Below are 10,441 nucleotides of genomic sequence, written 5' to 3'. Positions count from 1 at the left end.
TGCCCCACCTGCTCACTCACACAGCCTCATCCTTGGCCCATCTGTAAACTGGTACCTGCTTGAGCAGGACCCTGGCTGCAAGTGCTGGAATCCGACTGCACTCAGTGTCAGCCAGAACAGCCTGATGGGCTCGGGGCCCAGCAAGGGCAGGGAGGCCCACAGCAGGAGACGCGGGGCCCTCTTGCCAGTTGCAGCCAGAAAACACAGGAGGGCCTGTGATGAGCTCTAGCTAGGTCGGGTGTGCAGCCACGTCTCATCGCTGGGGCATTCCCTGGGACAATACGGACGGCTCAGCCTTGGACCAGGTTGTGCAGGCAGCTCCGGGCTACCAAGCAGGAGGGAGCAGCAAAGACATGGAGGTAGGCTGTGCTAGTGAGGACTCTCCGGAGTGCAGAACCAACAGAATGTATGCCAGGGAGCTCAGCAGCGAGAACTGGCTCATAGGATTACAAGGCAAAGCCCCACAGTGGGCTGTCGGCAGACTTGGAAAAGAGGGAAGCCAGTGGTGTGGCCCAGTCTGAGCCCAAAAGTCTCAAAGCCAGGGAAGCTGGCGGTGCAGCCCTCAGCCTGCGGTCAAAGGCCCGAGAGCCCCCGGGAGGCTACTGGTGCAAGCCCCAGCGTCCAAAGGCTGGAGAGCCTGGAGTCTGATGTCCAAAGGCAGGAGGAGAAGACGCAAGCAGCAGGCGTGGGAAGAGAATGCAGACTCAGTCAGTGCGTATCCCCCTTCTTCCGCCTGCTTTGTACCAGCTGCACCGGAAGCCGATTGGATGGTGCCCACCCACACTGAGGGTGGGTCTTCCCCTCCCAGTCCACCGACTAGAATGTCAGCCCCAGCCAGCATTACCCTCACAGACACACCCAGGAACAACGCTTCCCACAGATCTAGGCATTCCTCAATCCAGTCAAGTTGACACTATTAACCATCATGTGGATGAAAAAGATCCAAACCCTATAAAGTATTTGAAGAGATTTATTTCCAGCCAAATGTGAGGACCATGACCCGTCATGTGGCCACAGGAGGTCCTGAGAACATGTGTCCAAGGTGGTTGGCTTGCAACGCGGTTGTGTATGTTTTAGGGAGACAGAAGACATCACCCAAGTATGTGAGGCGTGCTTGGTTCAGTCCAGAAAGTCGAACAACATGGAGTGAAGTGGGGGCTTACAGATCACAAGCGGATTCAAAGATTTTCTGATTGGCGATTGGTTAAAAAGTTTCAGTTATCATCCAGAGAGCTGGAATCAATAGAAAGGAATGCCTGGGTTAAGATAAGGGGTTGTGGAAACCAAGGTTTTTATTATATAGATGAGGTCTCTTAGATGGCTACCCCTGGAGGCAATGGAGACCTTTAGAAGGTTTTAGATTCTCAGTTAATCTCTTTAGGAGCAGAAAACAAAGACCAGAAAAAAGAGGAGAATTATTCCATCACAAGAGACAGCTTTGCAGGGCCATTTCAAAATATGTAATATAAATACATTTTGGGATAAAATACTTTGATATTTCTTTAGAACCTGCTGTCATTTGATGCTACGCTAAAGCCAGGTTGGAATTTGATATCTTTTTTTTTTTTTTTTTTTTTTGAGACAAAGTCTCATTTTGTTGTTCAGGCGGGTGGGCTGCGGTGGCGCGATCTCAGCTCACTGCAACCTCCACCTCCCTGGCTCAAGCAGTTCTCCTGCCTCAGCCTCCCGAGTAGCTGGGACTACAGGCGAGCACCACCACACCTGGTGAACTTTTTGTATTTTTAGTAGAGATGGGGTTTCACCACGTTGGCCAGGTGGGTCTTGAATTCCTGACCTCAGGTGATCCACCTGCCTAGGCCTCCCAAAGTGCTGGGATTACAGGCATGAGCCACCACGCCTAGCAAGAGTCTGCTTTGTCTGTCTTAAGATGTGTGTTTTGAGGCTAATGCTGGTCAGCTGAGCCTGAACTCTCAAGGACAAAGGCATCATGAGTCATGTCTGACCCCTTCTTGGCCATTGTGGGGTGAAGTAAGTTTTTAGGTTTCTTTAGAATCCCCTTAACTGAGAAGGGGGGCCAATTCAGCCAGCTAAAGAGCTTAGCGTTTTATTCGTGGTTCACACGGAGAACCTGCAAGTCAGCGGCTCCCGGTGTGTGTCCACCTCCAGACACTGGCCTCGGTCCAGTCCTCCTCCCTCTTCCCTGCTTTTTTCCTGTCTCACCCTGTGGAGTTACCACTGCACAGCAAACTCCTCCAAGCCCCCAGCCATCAGCCCTCCACCGACCTCCCCCTTGGTCTTCCCCAGCTCCATTCACCTGGATGCAACCCAGGGTTTACCTCGCTTGGATCAAACTAAACCATTTCTCTCTCTCCTCCTCCACACTTGGCTCTTCCTCTTCAGCAAAGGTGTCGGACACTCTGACTTTTGGGGATTGAGTTTCTCCGGCTCCCCCCATTCCACCTGTCTTCCTTGGATTGTCTCCACTGCCTGAGAGGGAAGGACACACCCACCTCTTCCTCCTCCATCATTTCCTCACCTGCTCTTGCTAGACTTCAACCTCTTTCCATTTCTCTTTGCAACCATGTTCCCTTGTGGGGCTGGTTGGCAGCGCGTGTGTTAGAGAAACCTGGCGGGGAGTTTAGGTTGCCCTGCCCAGAAGCCATGAGAGGTAACTGGGAGGTGATCAATGTGAAGGGTGGAAGACCCTGAAGCAATTTGGACAGAGACCCTATGGCGATGCCCAGAGATACCCTGTTCCCTACGAAACGGTATTTATTTATAGGATGGCCAAGATGACGTAAGGCTTATAAACCCACGTGGAGAGGGATTGGTAGGAAACAGGAAAACATGGAAGGAAGGGCTTTCCATTGTTAATGCCTATTCTTGTTACAACGCTCCTTGCACAAAAAGAAATACAAGGTTTAGCTCATTTGCCGCCTGGCTGTCATTCTGTGGCTAGGGGCATTGTTCTCTCACATATCAGCACTGAGCGGCTTGGCATTGGTGGGTTGCTTTGTTTGTTTTTTTGTAAATACTAACCTTAGGCTTGTCAGAGGATAACCCAGAAAATTGGCACTAATGCCAAAAACCATAATGGCAGGAAGAGTGTGGAATCCACAGCTACAACTGGCCCCATGTCTGCAGGGAAGCAGGATGGGACACCTCCGTCATGGTGAAGCCCTCTGCGTGGAGATGCCCCATGTCTGCAGGGAAGCAGGACGGGACACCTCCGTCATGGTGAAGCCCTCTGCGTGGAGATAAGTCCCATGTCTGCAGGGAAGCAGGACGGGACGCCTCCGTCACGGTGAAGCCCTCTGCGTGGAGATAAGTCCCAAGCCACCACTTTCAGCATCAAACCCTTGAAGCATTTTCCCGGGAATCTTTTTTTTTTTTTTTTTTTAATGGATTACCCACTTCTCTGACCTCTTCAGAGAACCACACTGAACAGTATTGTTTTCTCTGCAAACTCAAGGTCATCAACATGAACATCGTGCTCTCTTGAGCTGAGATGGGCCGCAGTGAGGATCCCGACACTCGACGGGTGGGGGTTGCAGGAAATGTCAGAGACTATGCGTCAAAATGAGAGGTTTGTAAATTCTTTTTTCTGAAACAGTGCAGCCAAGCACTGATGTTCATTGAAGCTGGGTGTTAGGCACACAGAGGTTTCTGGCAATCTCTACTTTTATGTAAGTAGAGGATGGAAATTATATGTGGAAATTTCCCCCGTAGAATCTTGAAAATTGTTTCTCTGGTTTTGTACAGTTTTTCCTGTCTTCTAAGAAAAATCCTGGTATCGGGCTGGACAGATGACATTCCCTGCTGTTTCCAGCATGCCCACCTCTAACCTGCTGCTTCTCATCAACTAGGGTCCCAGAGTCTAGCAGCTTCTAAGCTCCTAAGGTCCCAGGCTCTGCCCGAAGGAAGGGTGGGACGCTTCTTACCACAGATGCTTGGCGATGTCTGCTCCCACGGCGTTTCCTAGTTCCAGATGGGTGAAGTGTTCTTAAATTCCCTTCTTCACCCTAGGAGGGAGGGAAAGAGGAGAGAGTAAAGTCAGCAGGGACCTAAATGTCCTAGAAAAAAAAATGCATGTGGCTATGGATGGAGAAAGGCTTTTAGTTATGAGTGAAAACCCAGATGCAATTAAACAAGAGTTACAAAGACAAATGGCAACTGGAGGGAGACTGTGTACAACATACATCAAAGGTAATGGACCAATATCCCTGATAAGACATGTAGAAACATGTTTTATCTTTTATAAAGAACATGTAGAAACACACAGGGGAAAAGATACACAAATCTAGTGGAAAAATGGGCAAAGGCATAAATAGATCATTCAAGACAGAATAAATGGCTCTAGGTCATATTAAAAGATAATCACCTTATACAGAAGAAGCAGGATTTAAAAAAAAAAAAGAAAAGAAATGTTCACTTTCACTCACAATTGAATAAAGGAGAGCAGTTACCATTTCTCACCTGTTGGACTGGCAGAAAAAAGAGTCAAAAGCTTGGTAATACATCTCCTGGTGAGGCTGTGGGGTAATATATTCACACGGCGGTTAATGGGGATGCAAGATACAATATCCTTCCAAAGGAGAGTTTGGCACATCTCACAGCCCTGTATACCCACTTACCCTTTGACTCAACAATTTTCTCCCTAGGTTTTTACTTCAAAGATATGCCCCACTGTGCAGAAATACCTGTATGTAAAGTCCCCCAGCCTGGCACCATGGCTCATGCCTGCAATGTCAGCACTTTGGGAAGCTGAATAGGATGGATCACTTGAGGTCAGGAGTTGGAGACCCGTCTCTACTAAAAAAAATACAAAAATTAGCCAGGCATCGTGGTGGGTGCCTGTCATCCCTGCTACTCAAGAGGCTGAGGCAGGAGAATCGCTTGAACCCAGGAGGTGGAAGTTGCAGTGAGCAGAGATCACACTGCTGCACCCCTGCCTGGGTGACAGAGTGAGACTCCATCTCAAATAAACAAACAAATAAAGTTATCCAGTATAGCAGGGGTTTTTTTATAGTTAAAAAATATTGAATGCCCACACACGGGAAATGTGCTGAATTAACGGTGGCACAGAGTGGGGTACCACGCAGCTGTGGAAAGAGAAAGATTGCCGTGAACTCACATGGTATGTCAAGACACCACGTTAAATGATGCAAGCAAAGCGCACAGAAGTACGTATGCAATGTTAATTATTGTTTAAGGAAAGAAAGGATATAAGTACATATACTTATTCCTACAAAAATAAACCGAAATAAACCAGAAACGAAATAGGTTTCCTATTCAAGGGTTGGAATGGCCTGGGTGGGATGGGAAAAGATCAGCACTTCTCTGAGTATATCCTAGCTCTTCTGTATAGTATTTACTCTTGGAAGCAAGTTAATGTTTTACATATTCAGAAAATTTAAGTCAACAACTGTAGAAAGTAAAAAGTTCCTCTTCAAAGTTTCCCTTCTTGTTAAAGAATAAATAATAAATGCTAGAAATAATAGTTTTCTATTAAAGACTAACTTTCTTCAAAGCCTTCTTGCTTTTTGCTTATAATTCTTTGTTAAGCCCTACCCTATGCAGCTGTTAGATAAAAAAGGAATAAGTGCATTCTATGTCCTTGTACTTTTACCAAGATGCTTGTGCTGGACGTGCTCACAGGGATGGCCCAGCTCGCAGTCTAGGCCCCTTCCTTATTTAAGAATGTTATTACTTTTCTAAGTCCTTTCACAAGTAATGTCCTCTTTTCCTTTGTTCTCCACTGCCTTTACCTATTTTGGAAAGTTTTAAGTTGTTAGCCTAGTTTTAAGGGTCTAGCCTAGACTGTGAGGTCCAGCTCAACCCAACTGAGGCAGGACATAGCAGTAAGGACCCGATGAGTATGGAATAAATATTCCTGCCTTTCCTTTGTTCAGTGTGCTCCCGTGGCAGGGTTGCTGGTGGGTGGCACCATTGCTGCAGAAGGTAAAAGTGCCTTGCTGAGAAAGCATTTTGTCTGAATGCTGATTTTTCCTTATGGTACCTAGGAACGAACATTCTGTCTCTAACAAATGGTGGCCTGTATGGGGACCCATTTTCCTCTGGGGGTGGTCTTTGGTTCTCTCTTGTGAGGAGGCATATTCTGCTGCCTCGCTGAGGCGACCTCAGGAGTAAGGAATCAGAACCCACCTGATGTGAGGAATAAACCCAGACTCTCAGCAATGCGGGGAAAAGGCTTGCAGCGTTGTGATGACCAGGCAACTTTGTGCACAGACCAAGGTAGCAAACATCAAGAGGGTGTGACAAAGTCCTTCCTTGGTGGCCAAAAATCTGGAGGTCGCGTGAGTGTGGGAGTGCTTTTGTGGCAAGATTGCTGGTGGACAGCACCCTTTCTGAAGAAAGTAAAATTGCCTTGCTGAGAAAACTTTTTGTCTGAATGGTAATTTTTTCTTGTGGTACCTAGGAGCAAGCATTCTGTCTCTAACGACAAGGAAGGGAGGGAGAAACATAAAGCTGTAGACACAGAGAAGCAAATGAACCCAGCTGCATCTCAGAGGGCTGACACAACTGCGGTAATTCCAAAAGATAGCTGTGCCCACAGCCCCATCCCACTAACTCTTCTGCAACAAGACCTTGGTATACTCTTATCGAAAGGTGGCATTGAGAGAACGTGTTCTCTTTCTGGGTCTGCAAGGGGGTGTAGTTTTAAGGGCAAGAACTTCCCAGTGCCATGCCCACCTACCATCTCTCTCCATCTGGGAGACTTAATGGTTTCTGTTTTAATTTTTCCAGGTGTGGGAAAGGGTCAAAAGTCAATCACTCCAGCAGAAGTTTAAGGGAACTCTTTCATTGACCAGGGGTTTTGGAGAAGGTGGGAATTCCTCCCAGGTTAGAAGTCCCCTTCTTCCACACCCCTTTGGGACTCCATGTTTGGACCCCCTTCCATGAACACTCCCTTGGTGGAAGCTGTCTTTCTCTCTCCTGGATTTCCCCTCTGGGATCCCCTTCCACACACTCTCTCCCTCATGGAAGCTTTCTCTCTTCCTCTCCTTTATCTCTCTCTACCTAAATAAATCACTTTCTGCAAACACTGTTTTGGGGTCTGGTATTTACTTTAAGTGCACTGTGCCATGGTCTCTTCTTCCATTCGTGGGTGACTGATAGACCGATAACCTGAAGAAATGTCCTCTCAGGGGAACTGAGGGCTCCCCTGAACCCCAACATCACAGCATCTCTTTCTTCTTTCCCTCAACTTGAGGAATTCCCTGTGCCTGCTTGGATAAATGGAATATGGTGGAAGTGATTTGGGGCCAGCCTCAGGAACATGCCTTCCCTGGCCCAGCAGCTTTGACTCCCTCTCTTGAAGTCTTGAGATTCTGTATAAGAAGTCCAGGGCCGGGCGCGGTGGCTCACGCCTGTAATCCCAGCACTTTGGGAGGCCAAGGTGGGTGGATCACGAGGTCAAGAGATCGAGACCATCCTGGTCAACATGGTGAAACCCCGTCTCTACTAAAAATACAAAAAAATTAGCTGGGCATGGTGGCGCGTGCTTGTAATCCCGCTACTCAGGAGGCTGAGGCAGGAGAATTGCCTGAACCCAGGAGGTGGAGGTTGCAGTGAGCCGAGATCGTGCCATTGCACTCTAGCCTGGGTAACAAGAGTGAAACTCCGTCTCAAAAAAAAAAAAAAAAAAAAAAGAAGTCCAGGCTCCTCTGCTGGAAAGGGAGCCGTGGAGGGGGCGCTGAGGCCCCAAAGTGTGATGAAGCCATCTCAGACTTCCATGCAGGCCAAGTCATTGCCTGACTTCACACTATCTGCTGTACCCAATTGAGACGCCCCAAACAAGAACCATCCAGCTGAACACAGTCAACCACAAAACTGTGAGGAGAAGGAAATGTTTTCACACCTCTAAGTGTTGTCTGGTATGTTACAAGGCAACAGATGATCAGAACAGTAACCACATAGAAGGGGAAAAAACATATTAAAGTAACATTTGAGGATAACCTCAGTCTAGAGAGAAAAAACATCTTTTTGCTGGGCATAAATCTTGAACGTTACTCAGTATGGTTATTTTTGAAACTATTTTGTGTGTGTGCTATGATTGTGTAAATGAATAGTTATAGAGATGCTGTAGGAAAAGGAGAAACAAATGTGGAATAGTGGAAGGCAAGTCAAGACTCTTCAGCATTAGGCTAGTCTGAGAACAGTTAGGATGATCTCATAGCCAGGTTACCTACATAAATATGAATGCCACGCCCAAAACTCGAAAATGTTTGTGTGTGGTATTCATATTTACAGAGGTATCCTGGCTGTGTCCATGGAAAGTGCTCTGAAACAGTGACACCCATCAACAGTGAGCACACTAGTGGCCAGACATGGTCCCTAAATCCCATTCTTCACTAAGAAAGCAGAGTTCTTTGGAGAAGCAATTGAGTCCAGGACCAAAGGAAGAAAGGGAAACCTAGAATGTCTTGTTTCTGCCACAAAGTTAACACATGCTCAAAATATGATAGAAGCATATGAAAAGGAAGGGGCCAAACCAAAGGCAATTTGAGCATCAAGATGAATAGTAAGACCAATGGGCTAGAATGCATTAAATTTGTTAAAAGGAGAGGGAGACCATGTGTCCATATTAATTTTAGAAAGGAACAGAAGAGAAGGAAACGTCTTCCACTGTAAGTAGAATATCAACTAATCAATGTGGAAGGAATGATAACAGTTAGAAAATAATACATTTTGCAACCAATACAGTAATAAATGATTCATGCAAGACTCACCAACAGAAGCTAACACCAGTGAGTCAAAGTATATTAGGAAACAGTTTGTCTCCACAGTTTAAAGTACCCCTCACAGATGATTTAACAACTACTAGGGGAAAAATTATGTTGACAGTGGAGGACTCTGCAACAACACTGTAACCAGTGGTCAAACTCACATCTCTAGCCATGGGACAAAGTGACTTTGTGTGCCTCCTGATATGGTACACGAAGAAGAACACATCAGTTGTTTTGTGTCCTTGCCAAAAATGCAACCATAAGTCGAATCATAAGGAAACCATAAGACAATCCCAAATGGAGAGATACTGTACCAAACAAGGAGGCCGTACTCTTCAAAAATGTCATAAAACACAAAGGACACACAATATTCATGACAGCATTATTCACAACAGCTGAAAGGTGGAAACAACCCAAGTTTCCATTGACAGATAAATGGATAAAATCTGGTATACACCCATAATGTTGTATTTTTCAGCCTTAAAACGGAAAGAAACTCTGACATATGCCACAACACGGATGAACCCTGAGGACATTATATGAGTAAAATAAGCCAATCACAAAAGATTGTATGATTCCATTTTAATGAGGTACCTACAGTTGTCAAAGTCCTAGAGACAGAAAGTGCAATGGTGGTTGCCAGAGGCTGGGGAGAGGAGAAATGGGGAGTTACTGTCTGACAGGTACAGAGGTTCTGTTTGAGAAAATGAGAAAGTTCTGGAGATGGAAGGAGGTGATGGTTGCTTGATTGCTTGGCAATGTGAACAGACATGATTAACACTGCTGGAATGTACATGGTTAAGATGGCGAATGTTAAATTATGTGTTTTTACCATCACTAAAGAAAATTCTTCAACGAGTCAAAAGGAAGCTCAAGAAGATTAATAGACATGACAAACAAAAGCATTGTGCAATCCTGCATTGGGGGCTGGGGGTGGGGATGCTACTAAGGGCGTTATGAGGACAGTGGGCAAGATTGGGTTATGAACTGCGTTTTTGATAATAGCATTATAACGATGTTTCATTTCCTGAATTTCATAACTTTATGTGCCATGCTGGAGAATGCAGTATTTTTAGGAGTTGTGCACTGAACTTTCAGAGTTTAAAGGTGATCAAGTCTGTGACTTACTTTTGTATGCTCTAGCAAAAAATAGTAAGTGTGTATACATATATTCACAGAACACAAACATGGCAAAAATGGTAACAACTGCTGAAGCTAAATGAATAGTAACAACTTGTTTGCTGTATTTTTCTTGCAAATTTTGTATAGGTTTGAAATTTTTTCAAATAAAAAGTTGAAGCAAAAAACAAATCAAAAAAGAAAGAGAGGGAAAAAAGGGAGGAGGGAGAGAGGATGGAAAATGGGGCACCCCTGGGAAGCACCTCCTCTGTGCTGTGCTGGGTGGGAGCACCTCCTCTGTGCTGTGCTGGGTGGGAGCACCTCCCCTCCTCTGTGCCGTGCTGGGTGGGAGCACCTCCTCTGTGCCGTGCTGAGGTGGGAGCACCTCCTCTGTGCCGTGCTGAGGTGGGAGCACCTCCTCTGTGCTGTGCTGGGGTGGGAGCAGCTCCTCTGTGCTGTGCTGCGTGGGAGCACCTCCTCTGTGCTGTGCTGGGTGGGAGCATCTCCTCTGTGCTGTGCTGGGTGGGAGCACCTCCCCTCCTCTGTGCTGTGCTGGGTGGGAGCACCTCCTCTGTGGTGTGCTGTATGGGAGCACCTCCTCTGTGCCGTGC

The 10,441-nt window shown here is 46.4% G+C and overlaps 1 long non-coding RNA gene across 2 annotated transcripts in view; it reads right to left on the bottom strand.

The window, feature by feature from the left end:
- Positions 1–1,145: 1,145 nt before the first annotated feature.
- Positions 1,146–10,441, bottom strand: part of LOC116551568 — a 16,864-nt gene continuing 7,568 nt past the window's right edge. For both annotated transcript variants that reach the window (XR_004269000.1, XR_004269001.1), the window contains exons 3-4: positions 3,903–3,983; positions 1,146–1,233 (exon numbers count right to left, since the gene is read on the bottom strand). This is a non-coding gene — a long non-coding RNA (uncharacterized LOC116551568). The remainder of the gene's footprint in view (positions 1,234–3,902; positions 3,984–10,441) is intronic.

Source organism: Sapajus apella, unplaced genomic scaffold (genome assembly GCF_009761245.1).
Source record: "Sapajus apella isolate SASKATOON/1434 unplaced genomic scaffold, GSC_monkey_1.0 scaffold10, whole genome shotgun sequence".
NCBI classification, from domain to species: Eukaryota; Metazoa; Chordata; class Mammalia; order Primates; family Cebidae; genus Sapajus; species Sapajus apella.
The sequence above is the reverse complement of the archived record's forward strand: the minus strand, read 5'-3'. Positions and strand labels throughout refer to the sequence as shown.